We start from the raw sequence: 27,146 nt of genomic DNA, 5'->3' as shown, positions 1-27,146 counted from the left end.
GCTTCTATTTCATACCAAATATTTTCAAATACTCAACGTAGTTGAACCACACAACTATTAGAAGAATTTTAATTCGTTCAATAAATATGTCGCGTTATTCTGTCACTAATATGTCAAGCTTGCTATTCATCCAATAACTTTAGCGAAGCAACAATTGTTATTATAGTTATAATAAAATATTCGTAAAAAGTAAACTAAAATCTCTCGGAGCCATGAAACAGTTAAAGTAACTTTTATTCAGAATTTTACTTACTGACTCACAAAAACAGACATACAGATAAACCGATTAAGTCAAATTAAAAGTTTACTTTGACTTTTTTCGACTGTTTTTTTGTTACCGGGTTAATCTAACACTATTAGTTTTATTTAATTTAACCGAGCGTTTTTTTAGCAATACTCTATTTGTATCTTTTTTTGCTCAATTCGCCCTTCAAACTACCAATACTTTGTTAAAGACTGAAAATTGAATTTTGTCTTGAAAAATGAAGGTTCCAGAAAAAATTAATTATTCAAAATAGAAATTTTCGACCTTAAATAATTTTTAAAAGTTAATTATTGCATTATATTATTTGACTTGAATTAAATTTTGAAGTAAGTCGGACAAGTCAATAAAAAGAAAAAAAAAATGGGTGTGTATGTGCAAGTCACACACGGTAGAAGTGAAACTTCTGAAGAGTCCCTGATTAAAAATACTTATTGAAAAGTATAGAAAAAATAAACAGTCGCTTCATGTAAACTGTATATTTATAAATACATAAAAAAAGAATTAGGATTATTGGAAACAATTCAAATTTCATGATTTTCAATACTCTTCAATGAGTATTTTTAATCAGGGGTAGGCTACGAGAGATTGAGACAGATATAGTCAATTAATAAAATAGAGAATCAGGAGTATTAGGATAAATGTAATGTTTATTATTTTTTATCAAGCGGGCACATTATCATTTACGTTAGAACTATTATTTTCATTTTTTATAAGGTAAAGAGCCCAGTTACTGACACTTTAAGAGTGACAATTGAGGTTATACTATCATAACTCATATAAAATTTTATTAGAATAAATAATGTTTTATATTATTAACAAGTTTAAGATTTCTAGAAACGGTAATAGAAGCAAAATAATTATTTGAAGCAAATTAATAATTTAAATTAACATTTTAAAAATGATGTTTGAAGCCCCAGTTTCTGACACTCAAAATTTTTTGTGCTGTAGTTTCTGACACTGACATCGGCCTAGTTTCTGACACTCATATTTGAAAATGATTTTTTCTGCCCTCCAGGCGGAAAGTGGCAACTTTCGGCCCGCTACGCTAAACGAAATTGCCGTTTTCCGCCTCTGTCAGACAGAAAAATAGTATAGAAACCTATGGTAGAAAAATAAGAAATATCTCAGATAAGATCACATATATGTCGACCTCGGCTTCGCCTCGGACATTAAATTTTTTTTTAAACTTATTAAGGATTAGTTTTTTGATTTGAAATAAAATTATAATGTGTATTATTCATTATAATATAGTTATTATTCATTCATATTATTCATATATATTTGATTGCAAAATGCACTTGAAAATGATAACGTAAAAATAGGTACTATCTGCAGATAGATTCTAGTTAAATTCCAAATGGACGCCACTTCTATGTAAGATGGGACTGACGAGCATGCGCGTGGTACTGACAACCATCTGAGACAGATAAATCTCAGATGGCTCTGAGCGCCATCTCGGATTGAACTGAAATAAACTAAAACTGTACCTACTACAGTCGACATTGCAGTAGTAACCATTTGTAAATTTTTTTCACTATAGATGAAACTAGGTTCCGTCCAACATGGAAACCAGTTAAATCTCGTTTTTTCCGTGTATGGGACAAAGAGGAGAGACCGATAATATAAAATAGTATGTATATTTCTGTCTCATTCTTTTCCGGCTTCATCCTACACATTTTTGTATTTGTGTCTCTTACCTGTCATTTTTTCCGTTGCATCCGGTTTGAAATCACAACGATTCTTAAGAAGTTTCACTTCAAAAATTTTTAAGTTTTTTTGATTCAATTTTTGAATCATTTGGTAAGTTGACTCGAGACTTTATAAATTTTTAAACCTTATCACTGGTATATCTATATAATTTTTGAGTAATTTCATGATTAAAAAACTGCATCGAATTCCGTTAAAAAAATTAAAATTTAATTTAATTTAAAAATTCCTAAAAAATATTGTTCTGACATTGTTGAGTTTTGAAGAAAATTTAAAGATAAACAGAACTTTATAGTCTACAAATGTTTGTAATTTAATTCACTCATAATTATAATAAGCATTCAAGCATATAACCACATAAATTAAAATATAGAGGATTATGTCGTAAATGAAGAATTTAATCAAAATTTTCGAATTGAAGATGACCTTTAGAGAAGCCAAATTTGTGTATTGCTATTGTTTATTAGCTATGAACACTACCTTGTACGGTCGTAATATTGGTCTAAATTCAACCATTCGATATCAGCGAAGCAGCAGCTTACGTTATACTCGATGCATGGGTAGTAAGAGAAAATGAGGGAAAAGGTAAAAGCCAGAGAGAGTGAGAAAGAGAAAAAGAGAGAGAGAGAGAAAGCAGTATAGTATTTAGAATTTGAGCACGTCGTACTCTGAAATCCGCTCTGCTCCACTATACTCATGAAAGTTTGAATGTAGTCTTTCTATTCTGACTTTGTTGCTTTTGGTTGTACTTATTTTCTTATCACCAACTAAAAGTTGCGGTAAAATATTTATAGAAATATTTTATTTGCGTTAGGTATATTTTTACTCTTTTTTTATTCTTTATTTCAGATTTCTGAGGCCACAGATTATTTATAATTAATTTACGTGTTATACTATAAACTAAATTTATTTTTTATTGATAGGATTGTGTGAATTTCGATACATTACAGCATTTAATCACTGTCATCAAAATTTTATGCATAAATTCACATTTTTAGTTTTCAACTTTCTTTATTGATGATCAAATTTACTTTTATACTAGAATTGGATAAGATAGCGCCTAATTTATTGATAAATTCATGCTTCGAAAAGTGTGTTTATAAAAATGAGACGCATGGTTTATTGTTCGATCAAAATTCCGTATATATGATAAGTACTTTTTTATCTACCAATCGTAAAGGTACAAAATTTCATGAATTCTGATATCATGAAGGTTATCTTTTTATTGTGCGGTGTTTGTATTGTTTTAGAGGCGAGAAAAGAATATTACATAATATTTTTGATATCCCGAAATAAAAAATTGAATAAAAGAAAATATAAAAAATAGCAAAAATAGAAAATATGTGTAATCCAGTTCTGTTGTCGATTTTTGAATTATTGTAGCGTCAGAATCTTTGTAAAATTTTCAAGAAAATAACAATTATTATTCTATTTTTTCAAATTTATATTTTTAAAATATTCTTTATTAATTTATTTAACGTGTAACTTGGAGAATTGACAAGATTTTATGATGAAACATACACTTCTCGCAAAAATTAAGGAAACAAAAAAATTTTCGAAATTTTTCGGCGATTTTAACAGACTGTATTTCAGTGAAAAATGGTCGTATAAGCAATAAAAAAACAAAACTTTTGAAGCTTGTAGACTCTAGTTTTCAGATTTTTTGGTTAAAAATTTTTCGGAGCACTGGTAGCCGTGCAATCCTTGGATAAAGCACGAAGAAAAAATTTTCCAAATTTTTTACATTTTTTTTTTGCTCTACGGGCATGGAAAAATTTTTTTGAGCTAGACCAATGCATAGGTCGCATAGCCTACTTATTCAGCTTTAATTTCCTTTTTGCGGGACCCGGATACAACCATTTGTCTTCGAGATATCGAATTTTGAATGCAAAAGGATCCTTTTTCACTCAACTGCCGATATCTCTGGAACTACTGGTCGCCCAGCAAGCGGACAAGGGGTTTTGTTTTCTGCAGAAAATTTTCTACAAAAATCTGTTATGGTCAATTTGAAAAAAAAAATTTTTTCCACCTGTAACGTTAACGTAAAAAAAGAGCAAAAAAATGCCATTTTCCCTTTTTTTGGTTAATTGACTGTATCTTTGTCAATATTGGGAGGAAGGCTTTGATCAGAGGAAAATTCTTTCGCCCAATGTACCTCGAAGAACCCCCTAAATTTTTAGATCGATCGGTTCAGCGGATTTTCTAGACCGATCGATTGAAATTTCGAAAAAATTAAGGGAACAAGGTTTTTGTTCCTTAAACTTAACCTAATCTTTTTTTTAAAAAGATAATTTTTTTTAAATCAATAATTTCATTTTTTTTACTTTTTACTCAATTTTGTGTTTTTTGAAGATTAATTAACAAAAAAAAAGTCCAAAAAAAATTTTTTGTGAAAATTTCAAAAAAAATTTGAAAAAAATTTTTTTTCGTTTTTAAGGGAATCAAGGTTTTTGACAAAAATTTTGATTGATGACTGATTCACCGCCGGCATTAGCGTTATCCAAAGCATGCCACGTGGAGGTTGCACGATCGGATTTACGCTTTTTTTGTGCTTATGCACGTGTGTGAATGATTCTTCAGAAAAAATGAGACCCTGTAGTTCGTCAGCTCCACAGTATTTACGATTACAGTGTGCACCTTAGGGCTATCAACTTTAAATTTATTCAATAAAATTTTTTTAGGGAAAATCAAGGTTTAAATGTGTTCATAACTTCAGCAAGGTGGGTCAGAATAGGCCTCTTGATTTTGTTTTATTTTTTTTAATTTTCAAAAAAAAATTTTTTTTTTATTTTCAAATAAAATTTTTTTTGGAAATTTTTTTGAAAATTTTTTTTTTGTTAATTAATCTTCAAAAAACACAAAATTGAGTAAAAAGTAAAAAAAATGAAATTATTGATTTAAAAAAAATTATCTTTTTAAAAAAAAGATTAGATTAAGTTTAAGGAACAAAAACCTTGTTCCCTTAATTTTTTCGAAATTTCAATCGATCGGTCCAGAAAAATCGCTGAACCGATCGATCTAAAAATTTAGGGGGTTCTTTGGGGTACATTGGGCTAAAGAATTTTCCTCTGACCAAAGCCTTCCTCCCAATATTGACGGAGATACAGTCGATTAACCAAAAAAAGGGAAAATAGCATTTTTTTGCTCTTTTTTTACGTTAACGTTACAGGTGGAAAAAATTTTTTTTCAAATTAACCATGACAGATTTTTGTAGAAAATTTTTGCAGAAAACGAAACCTCTTGTCCGCTTGCTCGGCGACCAGTAGTTCCAGAGATGTCGGCAGTTGAGTGAAAAAGGATCCTTTTGCATTCAAAATTCGATATCTCGAAGAAAAATGGTCGTATCCGGGTCCCGCAAAAAGGAAATTGAAGCTGAAGAAGTAGGTTATGCGACCTATGCATTGGTCTAGCTCGAAAAAATTTTTCCATGCCCGTAGAGCGAAAAAAAAAAATGTAAAAAATTTGGAAAATTTTTTCTTCGTGCTTTATCCAAAGATTGCATGGCTACCAATGCTCCGAAAAATTTTTAACTAAAAAATCTGAAAACTAGAGTCTACAAGCTTTAAAAGCTTTGTTTTTTTATTTCCTGTACGACCATTTTTCACTGAAATACAGCCTTTTGAAAATCGCCAAAAAATTTCGAAAATTTTTTTGCTTCCTTCATTTTTGCGAGAAGTGTAGTAAACAGACGGGAAATAGAGTACCTCTAGATACAGCCACGTTGTGAGTTGTGCAAAACATTGCTTTTATCTTGTGAAGTTGGGAACGATTCGCTCGACGCTGTTCGACTTTTACGATTGCCCTTTTTGTTGAAATCTTTTACCGATGTCCTGCTGCTCAATTTGAGCGGTGATATTTTTTACTGATAACAAATCGTATTATTGCAATATTAAATCCAACATTCACTTCGAACCAGTCAGTGTGACAAAATAGCATTGAATTTATTAATCCCGTTACGCGACGACTAAAAATATTGATTTTTCTGAGCTTTTTCAGTTTGTATCAGTAATCCATATTTGTATTTATTCAGGCAGAGAGTGTAAACGATATAAAGGATAGAATTAAAAAAAATTGTCACAAAATATTTAAACTGAAAAAAATTTTTAATTTATTAATTAAACCACATGAAATTATTAATCGCATTAAAAGTTCACAAAATAATAAAATTAATTATCAGTTAAGCTCAGTTCCATTATGTTCTCGGTGATATTAATTCTTGACGACAAACGCAATTTTTTAATTAACTCAAAGTACGTGTATGAAGAGTATACATGTAAATAGCCCATTTAGTTGAACTATAATGTCGAATGTATTTCATCTCAACCTCCGTTATTAAAAACATCTATGCATATGTATATGTATATTTATATAGAAGTTCCAAAGATAACACAGCAGATATGCTCAAGATAAACCTTTAAATTAATTAGGATATGGAAATTACGGTGACTGGAATAGTGAATTTTGCTCCCTACCGTAAGCTACGTGGTGGAGCTATGTATCGCTCTTTACACAAATATATTATTTATCAATGTGCATGTATGCACAAGCGTGCATATGTACTATGTATTTCACATAATTATATGAAAATTCAACACGTGTCTTGGCAAGCGTTCGACTAAGTGCGTACAATCTCTCAGGTTTTAATTATAAATGGTTTATAACACGAATATACTTTTTCATATTTTAATTAACAATTATTCATTTACATATTTAAAAAAAAATAATTTAAATCTGATGAAACTTTTAGGCATTCATTTTAGCTGGTAACAATTAAAACTTTTGCTTAACAAAACTTTTATTTGGTATATTATGTGGGTACAAAAAAATGTTAAAACAATTTTATATTCAATATATTCTTGAAAAAAAAACTTCAATTATTTCTAGTTTTACTACGTAAACTTTACTGAGTGAAGTTGAAGTTATTAAACGGATCTTAGCAAAATATTAATCATTAAGTTAGTTATTTCGAATAAACTAAGAAAACAATAAATAATTGAATTCAACTACAATTGAGGTCTGTTACGTACGGGTATAATTAACTTTACTCTTGAGAAGGATATTAATAATGGTACTGCTCAAAGTACCTACTATACATTCTACGGCTGATCCTGAAACCAGCAGCTTCAAAGCGCACATAACTGATGCCTTTTATATTCACAGAATAATTACGAATAAGGGATCAAAGGTAATTTACTAGGTCGCATCGAATATGGTTAATAAAATGATGTCTCCAATAACATCTTTATAAAACTTCATATTTTAGGACGTTCCTGACACTGACAGCCCAGGGGTCTATCTGCTCCTCCTGACAATATATCCACCAATTTTTTAGACTTGAATTATATTGGTTGATTGTAGACTTAGTTAAAGATGCGATGAAGATTTCAAAAGCTTTTTCTGGTAGTTGCTTTTTCCGGTATGCCTACCGGATAACTTCCCTGCCACCAGGGAAATGTGTTTGCTCAGAGGATGCTCCAATGACCTACAGGGAGATAAAAGTAAGTTAATTGATGGTAAGAATATTAATGATTCTTCAGTCAGCATTGCTGTAAATACGGGGAACCAAGGTTGTATAGGCCAGTAGGGGACCACTACAATCCCTTCCGCTTTGTCTAGCCTGATTTTCCGAAGGACTCGCATTACCATCGAGAACGGCGGAAATGCGTAGAAAAAATAGTTTCCCCAATCCATTGTGAACGCGTCTATACAAAATGCTTCCGGGTCTCTTTTTCAAGAGCATAATTTTTGTATCTTCGCGTTGACATGCATTGCGAAGACATCGATCTCCAGATTATTCCACTTTCTTGCTGTTTCCCCGAAGAAACTACCCTGGTAGAAATGTAATCAAGTATCTGGCCAGTAACTGGCTAGTTTAACTAGACTTAAGCTAAGAACTGGCTAGTATAATATCCAGTAACTGTCTAGTTACTGGCCAGTTTTACTAGACATCAAATAAAACATGGTGACACGTGTAGGAATTGAGATTATTTAAAATTAAATGTGGATAAGTTTGTTACAATTCAAAATTATAGTAATAATAATAATAATAATAATAATAAAAATAGTAATAATTAATAAACGGAATAATTATGAAATTATTAATAATTCATCTAGATGACAGTCTGGAGTATTTTTTTTGATTGCCCATAACCGTAATTCGGTTATTATGTCAACTTTTTTTATTTCATTCATTTTTTTAAATATATAACAGATTATTTTTATATTGAAATACACAAATTTTTTAATTATTTACTCCGTTTCTTAATATTTACGAAAGATAACTCAACTTACAGGTTAAAGTGAAAAAATAAACATACACACACTAATATAAGTAGAACATCTGTGTGACCAATGTTTACGATTTAGTTGTAGGTGGCGCGATTTCTAGTTTTTACCTAGTTTCGCTAGCTAGTTACTGGATTTAATTGCTGGGCAGCTACTAGATATGATCTCTAGCCAGATACTAGATTTAATCGAGTGAAAAATTGATCATTTCTACTAGGGTATCCCCGAGTTACCATTTTGTATCAATGTTCGACCTTCTCGATTCCCTATCCGCGTCGGTATTTTCTTTTGACGGAATACACGACGCGAAAATCCAAAGTTTTCTTTGCTCGCACCACTGCCAGATGGTTCTCGCTAGCCTGTTTAACTCTGGGTATTGAACGCCGCCTAGTCTATTAATGTACGCGATCGCCGTGGTATTGTCAATTTTCAACAATATTTCAGTATTTTTGTACTCCTGGGCAAACCATTTTAATCCAAAGAAAGCTGCAATTAACTCTAGATGATTAATGTGCAGCTTTCTCGCTGCTTCAGAACAAAACTCTTGCGCGTTCTGTCCATTACAGTGCGCTTCCCAATCTAAGAGAGACGCATCAGAGTATATTTCCGTAATAAACCGAAAAGGTCGAATTGGACAAGAAGCTGTGGGTAACTTGTTTAACCACCGAGTCAATTCATCTTTAACTGAACTATTTAATATCGTTGTCTGATCAAAATCCTGCTCGTTCATTATCAACGCTAGAAATTTTTCTCTTTCAAGGATTTTTGTATAAAGCATTCCGTACGATACCCCAGGATATACCGCGACTATAGTACCTAAAAGACCTGCGAATTCTCTAATTTGGCAGTGATTTGCCCGCAGAAGTACCCGAATGGTCTCTGTCAGCTTACTCTTTTTATCCACAGTTAGAGATAACGACATATTTGTTGAATTAATTATAAACCCTAGATACTTGCAGCATTTTTGAGGCTCAGTACGACTTTTTTCTTCGTTAATAATGAACCCTAATCTGGTGAGAATATACCTAGTAGTTTCAACATTTGTTAAACAGCCTTCCCGAGATTCATCAAGGCACAAAAAATCGTCTATGTATGCTGTTGACGTTAAACCCTTCTGTCTCAACCAGTGTAATACTAGTTTCGTCAGTTTTGTAAAAACATACCGGCACGTACAAAGCCCAAACGGGAGACAACAATATTCATAAATTTGGCCCTTCCAACTAAATCGGAGAAATTTTCTGCTTGATTGTTTTATCGACACCATGAAATATGCGTCTTTGAGATCTAAGTTACACATAAAATAGTCTTTAAAAATTAATTTTACGGCCGATCTCAAATCTTCGAGCTTAAAATAAGACGTTTTAATGAATTTATTTAGGGTTTTAAGATTTAAAATAAATCTCTTTGATCCATTAGGTTTTGCTACAAGAAAGAAAGGCGACAGGAACTGACTCTCTACTGGCTTACTTTTAACAATTGCTCCTTTTGATAACAATTTATCAATTTTTCTATGGATTAACATTTCATCATTCACTGGAAATTTAATCTCTTTCGTCCAGCTCAATGTCTGTGGCGGAAGAGTAAGAAAAGGAATTTCGTATCCTATGATACAGTCTAAAATAAAGCTATCAGTAGTAATGTTCATCCACTCCTGGATAAAATTACTGAGACGCCCTGCCACTGTTCTCACCTGTACTATTTCCTCTTGTCCTGAAGTGTTGACCGATTTGACTTCGCCTGGCTCGATGAATTGCTGTACATCGTCTTGCTGTTCTGGGAAGTTGACCTGGGAAACTTCTGGTACGGAAGCTTCTGGCCGATATGCGGGTTCCCCTGACCCGTACATGGGCTGCGCCAGTTTAAAGTCCTCGACAACGTTGAGGGTTTTTGTACTGCCCCTCTAAATTTATTCCCAGAGGTAGTTGAAGATGAGTTAGGTGCGTTCTTTATTTCTTTACCCAACTTCTCGATTGATTTTGCTGTCTTAATTTTTTCCGTCAACTTTTCCCCGTAAAGGAAAGTACCAGGCTTGGTTTTTTGCAGCAGCTCTTTCACTGTCTTAGTCAGACCTGGTGAAATAAAGGATTTCCTGGCAGATGAAATTTGATAGTGCGCTTGCGCCAGTAACTTTCCTGCATCTGCTAGCATTTCCACCGATCTACCGGCTCCTTATTGTCATTTAAAACCATCGTGATAGATTTACCCAGTGCCGCCATCGCAGAACCGACCAAGTTCTGTTCTACAATAAACAGTTTGTCTCTTTTGACACCTGTTTCATTTAATGAGGCCAGAACTTCCTCGTTCAGTTCTGGAGCCTCTAGATTAATATTTCCTTTGCGGGAATATTTATCTACTATAACCTCCTTTGTCTCTTTTTTCAGGCCCTCAGCCATCCATGTGGGCCACCTAGAGACCAGGCTTTGGTGTAAATCTAACAATTCTTTATTGTCTGCAGAAGGATTGTCTCCAAGGACAGTCTCGGTTTCCTCATCAAGCATATTGACCGCACTCTCGCCATCTTCAACTGCCGATGGCGGTATTATCTCTGCTGTCTTATCAACCGAGACCTCAGATGCCTTATCTTCGACCACTGGTGCCTCTCCAGAACCATCTGATTGCTGATCAGCAAGCTTGTCATCTTGGTCATTAACCGGCTTATTTTCATTGTTCTGTGCAGCTTTTTGCTGATCATCTGAAAATAATTTTTCTATAAAAATCATGCACTAGTGATTTTTGTCGCCTACGTACAAAATTTACTAGCCAGAATGCACGTACATGTCTCACTGTTCGAGTATATGACGCCAGCATACACAAAATTGTTCCTGTATATCTTTACGCATATACAGATCTGACAATTAATTGTGTAATATATATTAATTTTTTCATTGCTGTAATTTACATTACCTTTTTTAGAGAAAATTTTTTCTCTAGTCTCCTTTATAAATTCGCCAAGAATTTGTTCTAACCTACAAACACGTTTGTTGATATCTCTATCTTCATCTCGATCCCTACTCCGCTGTCTACTCCATTTTTTACTCTTTCCCATGTTAGAGAAATTTTTTACTTCTGATTGACAATTTAATCTGCTTCTTTTATTCCTTTTTTTAATTAAAAGTGACGCTGTAAAAATATCTGCTTGCAACTTGTACTTGCACAAAAAACGTTATTAAGAGTGACGGCAGAACGCGCGGTAGTCAGTACCGGGAAAATTTTAAATAATAAAATCTAAAATTTGTGGCTTGTATTAGTAGAACTGACGGTACTACAATGTAATCTCGAAGGACGAGACTCGTAATATAATTTTTTTATTTGTTTGAAAATTTTCAATTTTCTTAGCGGGAAGTTGAAAATTGTGATTGAAAAATGAATCGAGTTTTGTTGAATTAATCGAAACTTACTCCACGGTTGCGATCAAAGATGTTTTACTTAAAAAATACGATGTGGGAACTATATTTCTTTTAGACATGCATACATAGGGTGCTCGCCAGCTAAGTGCGTCATAAATCCCTCCTAGTACCCATGTTGAAAATTGTACTGCAGAATCAGTTATCATTGTGTCTTTGCGGAAAGTGCGAATCATTTATTGCCAGCTTGTAAAGAGGAGCCAAATTACACCATTACTTGTATCGTTAATAGCGACAAATGGAAATTAAAATAAAAAATTTTATGTCCTGTTGACTAAATACCAAAAAGAACAAAACATTATTTATGTAAAGAGTTAGATTATATATGAATAATATCTACGGTTGATAAGTATGGTACAGAAAATTCATAAAAAGAATGGGTAAAGGGAAAGCAGAAGAAAGGAGAAAAGCCGATTAGAAGTTCATTTAAGGAAAAAAAATATTTAAAATATGAAATATAAAAACTAAAATTGTAGTTAATTATATTAATGTACTTTAATCTTTTCTATTGAACAAAAAAAAGTCGACGTATAATTATTTATACGCCTTTATAATCTGTTTGCAAGCTAATATACCATCCTGTAAAGATGATGATTGAAGCTATAAGTTTATGTCCACAATAAATACTACGATTGTATTAAGGTAGTACTACCGTTATCACAAGAGTCAAATCCCAAAACCTAATCTTATTTGATTAACGCAGTAGATTTCCCTATATTAAATCGCGTTGAAGAAAGAGAGACAGAGATAAATTTTGAATGTTTTTTATTAACAAATATTCTCGTATATGAGAGAAACCATACTGATTGTTATTAAATAAGATACTGGCGGGTAATAAGGCCTAGCTAAGGGAGATTTTGAAAAAAATCGAAAATATTGCATTTAATTATTGAAATGTATCATTAATTTTTATATTAATACATTAGCCATAAAATATAATGGAGTAATGGTAATTTTCACCTTAAATAAACATAAAATTAAATTTTTTCAAAAACCTTGCGAGTAGGCCTTATTTTACTACGGTAAGGTAATAAGGCCTGCGGGTTAAACATACTGGAAATAGTTATTCTATACTTAATAAAATTGGTATTAGAGATCAATCATCACTTAAATTTAGCAACAATACTTTTTAAGATGTTAATAAAAATTAGAACAATGATTTTAAAATATTAAATATAAAATTATAAAAATTGTTTACCATTTACTTAAATCATTTTTTAAGGAATTCTTTTGCGCTACTTTAGCATATGACGGATGATAAAATATAGAAGACAGGGAACGTTGTATCGGGATTCTATAAACTTGTAGCGACATTTCTATATGCTAGACGCTTCTACTAGAGAAGCCTTTAGCGGAAGCGGTTATTTTAAATGTCATTTCTATCACTTAGGCCTTATTACCCAACAGGCCTTGTTATCCGCGGGTACCTTATATTTTAGATGTTATTTTCTCTCATTGTCTTAATTTTTATAAAAATCTGAACGTCCAGTTTTGTGAAATAAAATAAAGTCTGTGCTTTCCATTAGGATCAATGGTAAAGGCAAAAATATGTAAATATTAATATCTTTTTTTCAGTTCTTTGTATTCCTCCAAAAATTTGAGTGGCTAATTAAGATATTATTATGCGCCTATATGCCAAGTTTCATCAAATTCTGAGTGTCAATACTAAAACCGGTAGTACTACCTTAACACACGCGGTGAATTATTATAAGTCTCTTCACTTAAATTTTCATTCACTCATCCAACAAACGATGTTAATATTTGTGAATACTTTTTGTGATTCAAAACGAGGTTTAATATGGTCATATCTGTCGATGTTTCAAGTTCGATATATAGCCAATATATAGCCATATATATTACCAGATCAGAAAATTTCTTCACGGGTATCAATTTCACAGTGCATCTAACTTTACTGAATCAATGTAAGCCATATTAATTTTTATGAAATTCGACTTGAATTTTCCTTAACTGAATTTTTTAAAATGCAACTAAAGCTTATAATCGCAAACTCGAGAGGATAGAATCGGAGATATCGGATAGATCAATGTATAACTTGACATATCTTATCCTTGCTAGGTATCTCTAGAGTATATAAGGTAACAGTCAACCTTTTCAAATATTTTTCACTCTTCGTCTCTTGTGTTATATCAACTTCTTCATCCTATCATATAGGAGATGTTTTTTTCCTCTGAGATGTACTTTTTTTTTTCGAATGAATAAATCAGGAGACATCCAATAATTACGTGCGATTTTTAAGGGCGTGAGGGGCTCGAGTCAAACCTGACCCAATGTCATGAGGGGAGAGGGTGCACGGAAAAACGACTCTGTCGAAATTACAGAAAAAACTGTCAAATTTACAGATTTACCGCTGTCAACCCAAAAATGTCAATTTTACAAAGTTAAAAATGTTATTTTTACATTGTGAAAACTGTCAATCTAAAACTGTTAATTTTACAGTTTTTCAATGTAATAATGACATTAAAAAAATGTGAAATTCACTTAAAAAAAAAAAAAGTGAAATTTATGTTAAAACAATAATTGAACTTGTTATTTGTGAGTAAGAATTTCACATTTCGTAAAATGTAAACAATAAACAAAAAAAAGATTCTAAAAATTGAAGTTTTAACTGAAAAAATTAGGAAAACGGTTGACCCTGAAGGCCATCCCTGCAACTTCCCGCTAATTCCATACTTAGGCGCTTAAAATTGCACCAATGACGTTTTTGAGCTCTTGGAGCTCAAAAATACAATTTATGGGTTATTTTGAGCTCTCCGAGCTCAAAGAGATTACTTCCCTATGCTTTGAAGCTCTTCGAGCTCAAAAGTCTGATAGAGATTTGATAAGACACTATTTTTTGAACTTTTAAACCGCAATAACTTTTGAATGAACAAACCGATTTTCACGCGGTTGGCAGCATTCGGAGTTATTCCGAAAAAACACTTTTTTCGGTTTTCTTTCGTTCACGATATCTCTCGAACGAATCAACCGATTTTGACCGGACTGGTAGCGATCGACGTGGTTTTTTGAGGTTAAGAGCTGATTAGTTTTTGGAATTGAACCTTTAAGCCGTTTAAAAGTTATTCCAAAAAAACCACATTTGAAAAAAATTTTTTTTTCAGTTTTTTTAAGATTTCTCAAAATTTATTGATCTGAATTAGTCCAAATAGTTTTTAAAATCTAAGTTCGGTCAAGCCCTTTCGAATGGCACCAACCGCGATGAAATCGGTCAAGCCATTCAAAAGTTATAAGCGGTTCACATACTTTCACACACACACACACACACACACACACACACACACACACACACACACACCGTGACAACCTCGCGGGAGTAGTCAGGGAAGCTTCCTATGACCTTCAAACGTCGAGATCTGATGAAAACTCGATTTTTGCAAAACGGGGTGAAAACAATAACTTCCCGATTTTTGAAAATCTTCGATTTTCTTAGCGGGAAGTTAAAAATTAGGTCACATAAAATAATTGTTCAAATCTGCAAACCATAGAAAGTAAAAAGCATAAAGATGCATATAATAACCAGCTATAACTGGTAGAGCCTTTGGCGCGTAACCAAACGATCCGGGTTCGAGTCCCGGTCTGGGCTGTCCAAATTATTTTTTCGGTTACCGAAAATTCCTACTGAGTAAGGTCCCCCCCTCCCCCTTCATCCTTTATTTCCCCAGTTCCCAAATTTGTCGTTAATGACAAATTTAACTATAAGTTATAGCTATAAATTATGGCTATAACTATAATAATGAATATTAGATTTATCTATATTGTTAAGAGAATAACCAAATTCTGTGGCCAGTGTATTTATATGATAAAATGGGTTTTTATGATTAAATTTGGTATCGTTGGAAAAGTCTTGACCTGGAGTTGGGCCTTTTCATGGTTTCATATCATTATCACCAATAGTCAATTTATGATGATAAGTCCTTAGGCTGCATTCAAAAGTGCTCTCTATCCCTAGATACATAATTAAGAAATGACCTTGTATCTTGTGAACTATTGACAGTTTTAAAGATATAAACTCATCAAGACGTTTCATTTGAGTAGCCACATCAATTTTTCATATATTTTGTATATTTATATATATTATATATATGTATATATGAAAAATATATCAAAATGCATGTGGGTACTCAAACGAAAGCTCTTGATGAGTGCAACATCGGGATGAGCTTACATCTTTAAAAATGTCAGTAATTAAGAATTGAGCTTGTATCTTGTGAATTATTAACATTTTTAAAAATCTAAGCTCATCCCGACATTACACTCATCGAGACCTTTCATTTGAGTACCCACATCAATTTTTCATATATTTTATATATTTATACAGGGTGTCCCAGAAGTAACATCGGGAAGAGCTTATATATTAAAAAATGACAATAATTAAGAACTGATATTGATATCTTGCCAAGTAATGATATTTTTAAAGATATAAGCTCATCCCGATATTATACTCATCAAAACCTTTCATTTAAGTATCCACATCAATTTTTCATATATTTATATATATTATATATATGTATATATGAAAAATATATCAAAATGCATGTGGTTACTCAAATAAAAGCTTTTGATGAGCGTAACATCGGGATGAGCATACACACTGACAAAAAAAGTACTACTCTTGAGAAAATTTCCTTGTCACAAGAATATATATTCTTGATAATTTTCAAGAATATATTTTCTTGTCTCAAGAATTGATCGAACTAATCAAAGTATTTATTGTTTAATTCAAGTGAACACATTCATTTGTTAATATATCGAAATTAATGCCAACATATTATTATCATGATAGATATTGATATTTTTTGTCAAAAAACCAAAATTCATCTTAAACGACTTTTTTCTGGATAAAAATTTCTTTTTTCTCAGTGCATCTTTAAAAATATCAATAATTAAGAAATGACCTTGTATCTTGTGAACTATTGACATTTTTAAAGATGTAAGCTTTTTTTCAAATTTTTTGGTTTTAATTTAATTTTTTTTTTGTTTAACTGAGGTCTTTTTTTTTTTGCTTTATTTTGATTTTTTTTCTTTGAGTTCTCGGCGATACTCAAGACTCGTAAGAATCGTGGTTTTCTCTTAATGACGTTTTCTGGGAGGAGAATATCTAGATTTTGATGATAATGGCTTCAAAAAAAAAAAAAATTTTTTTCCATATAATTTTTTGGGGAGAGGGCGGTCGTACCCCAGAAAAAAACTTTTTTTTTATTTTTTGCAAAATTTTGACCGATTTATTTGAAATAGACGGAAAATAAACGAATTTGATGGTGAAAACCTACAGAAACCGTCAAAAACCGTTAGTGGTACCGTCGTGCCCCAGGCTCCCTAATTAACTTTTACATATTATTACTGTAAATTTGACAGTTTTTATATGTAAATCTGACATCGTATGATTATGTTATTTTCACATATTATTTCTGTAAATTTGACAGTTTTTCTTTGTAAATCTAACAAAATCTAACCATGTCAATTTAACATTCCCATATCTGTCATTTCCACAGATTATTTTTCCGTGTGGTCTCAGCAAATATCGCCTAATTTTTTTTTTGCAAGAAATAGTGTAAAATTGAGTTAAATTGAGTAAAAAATGTTTCTCTACTAAAATATGGTTAAATCATATGTAACAATATTTATCGCGGTTTAATTTTATCGTAAAATAAATGAATTTTTTTATAATTTTTACCTAAAAAATGCTAATAAATGACGAGCTACATTGTGACCCACGATTACAGTGAATTTAACGATAATTTAAAAAAAAATTTTTTTTCCGTGTACGATAAGACGTGAAGATCAGTCTTAAATAAAACAAGCTTATAAGCAAATTATTGTTTTAAGTAAACCTAACGCAATGAAGCATTGATTATTTTAATTACATTAAAAATACGCATTCTGAAAAATCTTACGTGAGATTAGAGGAGACGGGAGGGGGTCGAGCAAAATCTGAGAAAAAAATTTATGGACCAAGAAAAATGCACTTTAACCAAAAATATTTTCTTACACAGTAAAAAATTTTGCGCCATTTCGTAAAAAAATGGATCTTATATATAAATATTTAACACTTTTTTGTGTTCACTTAGCAGAATTAACTCAAAAGAGTATTAAATTTACACATAAAAGTGTTAAATTTTATATATAAGATTTTTTGATGCATTGATCAATAATTTTTTTCTCGTGCAGCTCAAGAATTTTTTTCTTGAATCAAGAAAATCGTTTGCTTAAAAATGGTATTCTAGGTTTAAGATTTATTTTCTTGACTTAAGTTAACTTTTTTATCAGTGTATATATGGCCACATAAAAAAAATGCTTTACGGTGAATAAATCATATTACTGTAGAATTAAACAATGCATGAGATTGAATATTCCGTAGTGATATAGTGATGAAACGAGTGGCAGAAAGTTTAAAATAACAGTGACAACACTAAAAGTCATCCCTTAAGTCGTCATGCAAATGTTATATTTATTACTTGTAATAAAGAGTGTAGAATAACCCTCAAAATTTTATTTCAATTCCATAACTCTCGAATTCTTCTGCTTTTTACTTCATACAAAAATGTTAGAACTTGATTAAATTAATATCCGATCTAATTATTCTAAAATCAGTAATTATAATTCTGGTTTTTCTTGTCGAATCGTGTATTTTTAATCTTATTGTAATAATAGGGGTAGACATGCGTATATCCCAATCAGCGCGGATGAAAGAACACATTGATTTTTCCTTTTTATTATTAAAGTTTACTGACCTGAAGCATTGTCAGATATTTCGGGTGAAATGTTTTTTTTTCTGCAACAATGCACTTGTTTTACCACTTTAGTGTGGTATTTTTTACCGAAAAATTTATTACTAAAATAAAAAAAAATGAAACTCTTAATAGTATCATTAATTAATACGTCTTAAGGGTTGAGCTTTTGTTAGATGCATGCATTTAATCCTGAATAAATAGCTAACTATAATTTAAAATATCTAAGTCTAAATCGTAAATCTTGTGACACGACAACTCATAACTAAAAGTATTCCGTCTTGAGCACAAAAAAGGTAAAATGAAAATTAAAAAAAAGTTACAAAAGTTGCTTTAGTATAGAGATGATTAAACGATCTAGTTGGAGCGATTAAAACTTGTGAAATATAGCCGCGAGAAATCGCTAAGTTATGATTATGCTACCCAGTCTTTTCGATTAATTAAGCTTCGCGTCTGGATGATTCCTAACTATCCAATTCGTTCCTTTCCCACCTGAGCAACTTTGGTCTCTTTTAGAATTTAAATATTAAGAAAAAGTAAAAAAAAAATTTTAGTTATGAAATGAGAAATATGAACATTGAATTCATGCTCCTAAGAAATAGTGCGCCTACTTTGAGTCAAAAGCGGAAAATGGAAATGGAAATACTCTGAATAGAAGAAACCAAGTGAAAAGGGCGTGTGAAAGGAGCATTATAATGCGCAAAGATTCTTTACTTGGAAGTAAAAGGAAATTTGTTGCTTCAACAAAAATGATAAGAAACACAAGGATAGACAGCTGGATTGTGACCACTAAGAGTAAAAAAAATCTTTTCATTTTCTCGTCTTACAAAATTACGAAATTTTCTCTCTAGTCTGTAATTTTTAATTTTACTCATTTAAAATATAAAACGTTAAAATTTATTTACACGTCGGTAAACATTGAAAGTTAAAAACAACCTATGATTATTATTTTTATATGTAATTCAAAAAGAAGAATGTTCGTTTTTTAATTATCAAGAACTACCTAGATTATGTATAGTGTAAAATATATAGAAATAAATGTTTTAAAATGGAAATTTTTTAACAAAACCAAAATTTTGCAGGGTCATCTAATATAATTTTTTCAATTTTTTATAAAATTTGTACGACAACTAACATCTTGTATCTAGCGAATGTTAATTGATTTAATTAAAACACATGTCAAATAAGCTCGTTAGGGAATTAAATTTTTATTTGATAACTTAACACCTCAAACTTAACTCTCAGGGCTTATATAAGCATATCAAATCTTATTAGGACATACCTAGCCATATTAAGCCAGATCTGTCCTGGTACATGCATAATTCAATTATGCACACCTCATAAGCGAAGCAGATGAGGTTGTCTTGAACTAAAATTGTCTCTATTTATTTTCTATCGCAGTTGTAGAACAATATTTACACATAAATGTCATGGAAAAACACTAGTTTCAACACTTATGACATAATTAAAAGACATTTTGCTTTTTAAATAAATAAAAAAGTTTAGAAAATCCAAAAGTGCACACCTCATAACGCTCATTTATTTTTTAAGATATAAATTAATTGTGTAATTGATTTAAAAAAAAAAAAAAAAAAAAATTATAATTAAGTAATTTCTTACAGAGTATTTTTTATTTTTTTTTTTAAATATCAGCGCCCTTTTTTCTTGTCATATGCACACGCAGTCTAAAAAAATCTAGTTTGATCAAGTGGCGCCATAGTTTTCACGTAACAAATAAGAAACGTTCGTTTGTCTTTGTACGGTTGTACCGTAGTAAATTTTAATGAAAATTCAATTAAAAAAAAAAATACGTAACCTAGGCTATTGATATGAAATACGGATCCAGTTCATCGCATTCTTAAACTAATAAAAAAGGTCCGGTCTTGAAATATCAATTTGGTCGAGAGTAATCGTTGGTACATTCAAAATGGGGTGACATCCGGACGTCCACGTAAAATTTTTTTCAAAACGTTTTTTTTTTTTTCAATATAACAACATGAAATAATTTTGGAAAGTAAAAGATGGTTTAATTTAAGTGTTTTCTCGGTGTATATTTACTTATATTATTGTATAAGTGTAATATGGTTGTGATAGAGGCATTCAAAGATCACAAAATTGCTTGACCTTGACGAGTCGAGTATAAAGCACAACCTCACGCCATTCGCGCTTTGAGGCGTGCAAAAATGTTTAAAAAAATTACTCCGTGGGAGTCCGTACGTCAAATTGGATGGAACTGGCGTGGTCACGATAACTGCCGAAAAACTTAACTGATCAAGTCCATTTTTTATACGCTTCAGTATTGTCTAAAACTAAGTCCTTTCGAAAATCACGGTCTAATTCAATGTAGCTTATTCATAATTACCAATAAACTAAAAATCTGCTAATCGTTTGTATATTTATATCTATGTAAATAAGGTTTGTTTACAATACATCCGCAGTACCTTTTCTTTTCTGGGTGGACAATGGCGCGAAAAATTTAAAAGTATTTTATTTTAATCAATTTTACTATGGAAAATGAGATTATGAGGCGGGTACTTTTGGATTTTCCAAACTTTTTAAAGTTTGAAACTATAATATTTAAACAGGTTTTAGTCAATCCTTTAAATACGAAAATACACTCTACAGTTGAGTTCAGATCGATTGACGGTGTGTGTAGAGCATGTGTTTTCACATCGAGAGAATCTAGTATTTGACTTCTTCATCTTGCAGAAAACTTTAAGTTTCTTACTTTACAAACAACTATGTAATTCTAAAACTAACCAATGAGGATGCTATTAAGCCCTCAGTTCTATTTTACCTATTTTCTATCGGAAACTGTAAAATTTATGGTTTAAATAAGAATTTTTACTGCTAGAAAAGAAAAAGATAACATCTCAGTTTTTAAAATTTGGAGATGAATTTTTTGAAACTGTAATAATTGTCATGTCTGGGATATTATGTAATTTTTATAGTTTCAAAGTAGAGGGTCTTCTGTAGTAATTGAAACTGAGTTAAAAGTTCTACTATTTTTTTTTCTTTTTTTCGTTTGTTATGGCCAATTCGCATATCTTACGATTCGCACATCTTAGTATGTAAATACATCAGATCATATTAGGACATTTGTGGTCATAAAAAATATTTTGACATCACCTTACATGGATATATGAAAATTCAAAATTGAGCGTATACTTCAATATGTCAACAAATGTGTAGATATGAATGTTTATACAATTACCAGTTAAAATTGCCGATAGCTTGGTAGAGTTTTATTCTGACAATAGTTTAATTAAACCAAACAATAATTTAACTATTTTAAGTGCCTAAACTAACAATTTTACCCGTGAAGAGAAATAATAAAAAAAGCAGTTCCGGTACTCGTAAATACAGGAACAAATTAAAAACAAACAGTGAAAACTTCTGTGGACAGAACGACTAATTATACACCATCCGGTTTGTTTTAGGTGATAGTAGTTAGTTAGTATTTGGCGTCCGTTTATCGTGGGAGAAAACAAGAAATTGGTGTGATGAGAGTAATAAGCGTGTAATTTCTAACAATCACAATGTGCTCTAGGTTCTATATTTTTAAGTTTCATTATTTATCTTCATAGTTTATTAATTTATAAGTGCGCAACTCCAGCCACGGTAAATCCATAAAACAAAACTTTTATCTATAGCTCTTCAGCTGAAAAAAAAGTCTTCTCGTTAATGAACACGTAAGAATCAGTTTAATGAAAATAATGATGCATTTAGTGAGACAACGTAAAAGTTAAGATTTCATCTTGAAAATAACGTTAAGTTTAAAACTTTAATAAAGCAAAGTAACTTAAATTCAATTTTTCTTAACTCAGTAATAAAATAAAAAAAGTATTTATAAATTTATTATTGACAACTCGCATAAAATTATCAATTTTGATTTTTACTAAGATTATGAATGAACGGAAATTCGTTTTTTTTTACTCCTTCCTTCGACGCAGCAAAAAGACGACACAATTTCCGTACAGAGATAGTTTATGGACCAGAAAATGACATTACTTTTTATCTTAAAAAAATGCATAGTCCCTTTGGGATAATAAAGAGTGTAGTTGAGTAATTACTTCTTTATGATGAAAATAACTGAATTTCGACAGTATTTGGTGAAGATAATTCACAAGCAATGATACATATTAGAAAGTATCTGTACGCATCGCTGGTCATTCAATTCATGTCATAATTATTCTCTATAAATATTTTATGAATTTTTATTGTAGTTAGTTTATGGATTAGGCCTATCTTTCATATAACATTAAAAAATTCTTAATGTGAGGAAAAAAGATAAAATACTTTCATCATTTTTTATTAAATATTTTGCTATTTATGATTATAATTGGGTTCTGCTTAAAACATTCAATTTTAACAAAAATAACGTCAGAATCAGGAAATTCTAACTTTTAATAGGAATAAGTTGAACCATAAAAATGTTGCAGGAAAATGTTTATAAACACGAAAAAACTTTTCTATTAAAAAAAAAAGGCTAGCTTACTTTGTTCTGGTTTTCTTTACTCCTTTAACTATTTTAGTTTAAAAAAGTCTCTACACCATTAAACAATCAATGACTCTCTAAATAAAACGACTAGAGTCAAAAAGTTCTTACTAAAAGTTTGGTGATAACCGACTTAGAGAATTCATTACATCAAATTTTTTTTTTCTAGCACATGCAATCGATAATTACGCAACAATAATTAAACTGTGACTGTTTCATCTCTCAAGCCTGATGTTATCAATAAAAAGTTTATTTATACAAATAAATAAATAAAGTTAAGTGATGAAACTTGAAATCTGCCAAGCTGCCATAATGACATTAAAGGTTTACGTTTTGTGGTCCGTAACCTCCTTCACATTTCTTTCTATTCTGATCGACTCTGGAGCCTTCCCAAGGGTCAGGAATAACGTTTAACGGGCGTTCCCTGATTCCTCTCAACTAAATTGGATACTTTGCCGAGGAAAAAGAAAACGCGATAAGTCTCTTCTGATGGTAGACTAGGTGGTGGCTAGAGAATATAACTGGTCTCTTTTATCCCCAATGGGCTTCAAGATCTACTCTTCTAGAAAATCACGATTAACGATCGTCTACTAAATTACATATTTACTTTACAACATAGTTATTACATCTTACGTTCTTTTAAGAGGATCTTACAAAATTACTACTTCAATTAAAATTTAATTAAATTGTAGTTTCATACACTAATTTATTGAGTTTTATTTGATGAATAAAAGAACTTTGCCGATGAAATTTTTCGGTATTTTTAATTATAATATACGTAGTTTGGGTACTTTTTAAACAAATAAAAAAAAATCTGAAAAACAGTTGACCCTGTAGGCTATTTGTATTGTTTTTTGAGGTTTAAAGCTGGTTTTTTTTTGGAATCGATCGATACACTAGTTTAAAAGTTATTCTAAAAAAACATTTTTTTGAAAATTTTATTTTAGAGATTTCTCAAAATCTACTAAGCCTGATGGATTGGGGGACATCCTATAAGGAATAGTCAGAATAGCTTTTTAAGGGGGAACACCTCTGTGACGATCGAAAAACAGAGGTAATTTTCGAGAATTTTTTTGACAGAGAAAATAAAGGAATTTGGAGATCGGATTTTTTTTATTTTATTTATTTATTTATTTCTTTATTTAACAAAACCTAACAGCCTGTATGGCCAGTTACAAGGTTACAAAAAGATACAGAGATGTATGTTTAACAGTATTTGATACATGTTGCATGTAAAAAACAAAAGAAAAGATAAGAAAAACATTAACAAATTATACAATATAAGTATAAGGTGTTTAACGCTGACATACGTTGTACTACATAAAAGTAAAGTAAAGTACAGTATAAAAATATAATTCAACATAATTTGTTAATTAGTCTAGAGTTAGTTATAATAGATGCAAGGGCATTGGCACTGCAACGCGATTAGTAATCAAACAGATTAATAAGAGAGTCCACATAGTGTGGCTAGTTGAAGTCGCCCAGCAACACCAATGCTCCAGCATCCAAAGCTGAGTGAGACGAGAGCAGCTCAGGGAGGTCAGAGTAGATATGTGCATGCAGGTCAGATGGAATATAGATGTTTATTGTATATGTTTTTATACCAAGATTAATGAAAAAAAAGAAAACACCCACAGTCTCAACCTGGGGAGGAGTTGTATATCCTCAAAATTTAAAGGTATTACATTTAGCGTACTCCTACATGCGATCAGTACACCACCACCCGACCTCCTGAACCCCTCACGCCTGTCGCACCTAGACACAAAAAAAAAGTTTTATAGAATATACTGTCTAACTTAGTGTTAAGCCCTCTAACATTCTGATAATATAATGTTAGGCATGAAGAGCTGGCATTTAAGAGACTAAGTTTTCTTAAGAGACTAAGGAGACTAAGTCGAGGCAAAAATATTTCGATGATCCTTGATTATCATCGGTTGACCAGCACGAGTGACAATCCTCAAATTCTGTTCCCCTGCTGCTGTCCGTTCCTGGAGTTGATGACGTAACTTCTTTTGTTCGATCCTTTGGAGTGCTGTTCTGTCGTGAACAATCGACAGATTCTTCACAGATAACAGAGAGTTCTTCGCTCTCTTTGCTTTTATTAGTCCAGTTATGATCTGATCAACAGAAACATGGTTAGCAAAGGTAACCTTTATTGGTCTAGGGTGGAGTGAGTTGGATGAATATTTGCCGTCTCGTGCAGGAGGAAATTGAAACATTATTTGCAAGAGAGTCACAAATACTCTGCACTCTGGATAAGTCCTCCACTAGACGCTCATTAGGAGAAGCTGCTTGAGATTCACCAATGCCTAGAAACAGGACATTGTTTCTTCTGGCCATACGGTCATCGACTTCGCGCAGAATAACACTGCTATCCGCTTGAGTTTGTATGTCAGATATTTTATTTTGGAGCTCCGTAATTCTCTCATCATTAGAGACTATATTGTTAATATTGGCCATTATGCGTACTTCACGGTTCAGGAGTTTTTCCTCAACAGCACAGATTCTGTTTTGAAATTGCTCTGTAAATTGTCTTACTGGAGATTTGAGTCCATTTACACTGGAGATGACAGTTTCTAATTCACTTTTGACGTCATTTTTTATGTCATTACACAGTGATGTGACATCATTTTTGACGTCGTTTTTGAGGTCATTATGCAGTGATGTGACATCGCTTTTAAGGCTGTTACGTAGAGCGAGTATTTCTTGCTTAAGAATATCACGAATATCATCTGTGGAGGAAGACCCACGTCGGCCACAACAACGTTGAATAAAACCACTAGGCTGAGATCCAGCCTATTTAGCGCAGCTCGGGTGATAGTAGACTTGACAGCCAGTGCACTGTATATACTCTTTTGCGATGCCTTGAGAGCAGCCACGACATTTCGCGCCGGCCGGTAAATTAGCTGATTTTTGTTTTTCGGAATCAGACATATTTAGGTTCACAGCTACAACACAGAGGTTATTTTAATGATAGTATACAGTGATAGTGCACAGACACTTATACTAAATCACTACTGGGTTATAGTCACGTAATTACAGGTACCCAAATTCGTTAAACAGATAGGTACGGCACTGGACTACGTAGACTGACTGAAGTCACGTCCCGGAGAAATATCGCCAATAGATTGATATAAAACAATATATATGTATACACAATTAATGATTTTATTAAAGAAAACCTTAATAATCACAATAGGCAAAAAAATATTGCAATGACAGTGCTATTGTTACAGAGTATCGAACTGTATTAATTAATTTTCACTGATAAAGCCACGTGCAAAGTGGCTAATTTAACGGCTTACACGCAGTGATCTATTTTAATTGAATTAGATTATTTATCAGCGAGCAACAATTAAGAGACTTATATAATGTAACAATAATACACTTATAAAGATATTAAAATGTCATATGCAATTTATTAGTTCAAATAATTAATGAAATTTATATTAATTTACGGAGCACTCTGATAGACCATGTATATTACTTTGTACATGCGCACCTATTTATTAAGGGTACATTAAAAATTATTACCCTAAATTTTTATTAAAAAATATGTAATTATTACAAAGTTATTAACAATCTCGTAGAGCACCAGAAAAAAATTTCCCCCTCCATGGTCGGTTCGATAACTCAAAAACGGATGATCTGAAAATAAAAATCCAAATTGCTTTTTAATCAGTATGGATGTTATTATCGTCGCACGTACGGAATTTAAAAAATTTTTATTTTAAAGATTTTTTTAGCCGGGTTAAAACAAAAAAAAAAAAAAAACAGTAAGAATAGTGAAAAAATTTTCAATCAGTCGCCATTTTTTTAAAAATTAAAATTTTTTTAATTCCGTACGTGCGACGATAAGTACATCTCTACTGATTAAAAAGAATTTGGATTTTTATTTTCAAATGATCCGTTTTTGAGTTATCAAACCGACCATGGAGGGGGAAATTTTTTTTAGTGCTCTATGAGATTGTTAATAACTTTGTAATAATTAATGTTTTTTTAATAAAAATTTAAGGTAATAGTCTTTAATGTACCCTTAATAAAATAAAAAAAATCCGATCTCAAAATTCCTTTATTTTCCCTGTTAAAAAAATTCCCGAAAATCACATCTTTTTTTCATCTGATGAGACATCTGATGAGAACGCGATTTTGTAAAACCAATAAATTTCTGATTTTTTTGAAAATCATTGATTTTTATACCAGGAAGTTAAAAATTAATATTGCTATGACAAAATCAATTA

General features: G+C 31.5%; 1 protein-coding gene across 1 annotated transcript in view; it reads left to right on the top strand.

Moving 5' to 3' along the window:
- Positions 1–27,146, top strand: part of LOC123275225 (protein turtle homolog B-like) — a 333,309-nt gene that overhangs the window by 20,144 nt on the left and 286,019 nt on the right. The window lies entirely within an intron of this gene.

This window comes from Cotesia glomerata, linkage group LG1 (assembly GCF_020080835.1).
Source record: "Cotesia glomerata isolate CgM1 linkage group LG1, MPM_Cglom_v2.3, whole genome shotgun sequence".
Classification (NCBI taxonomy): Eukaryota; Metazoa; Arthropoda; class Insecta; order Hymenoptera; family Braconidae; genus Cotesia; species Cotesia glomerata.
The sequence above is the reverse complement of the archived record's forward strand: the minus strand, read 5'-3'. Positions and strand labels throughout refer to the sequence as shown.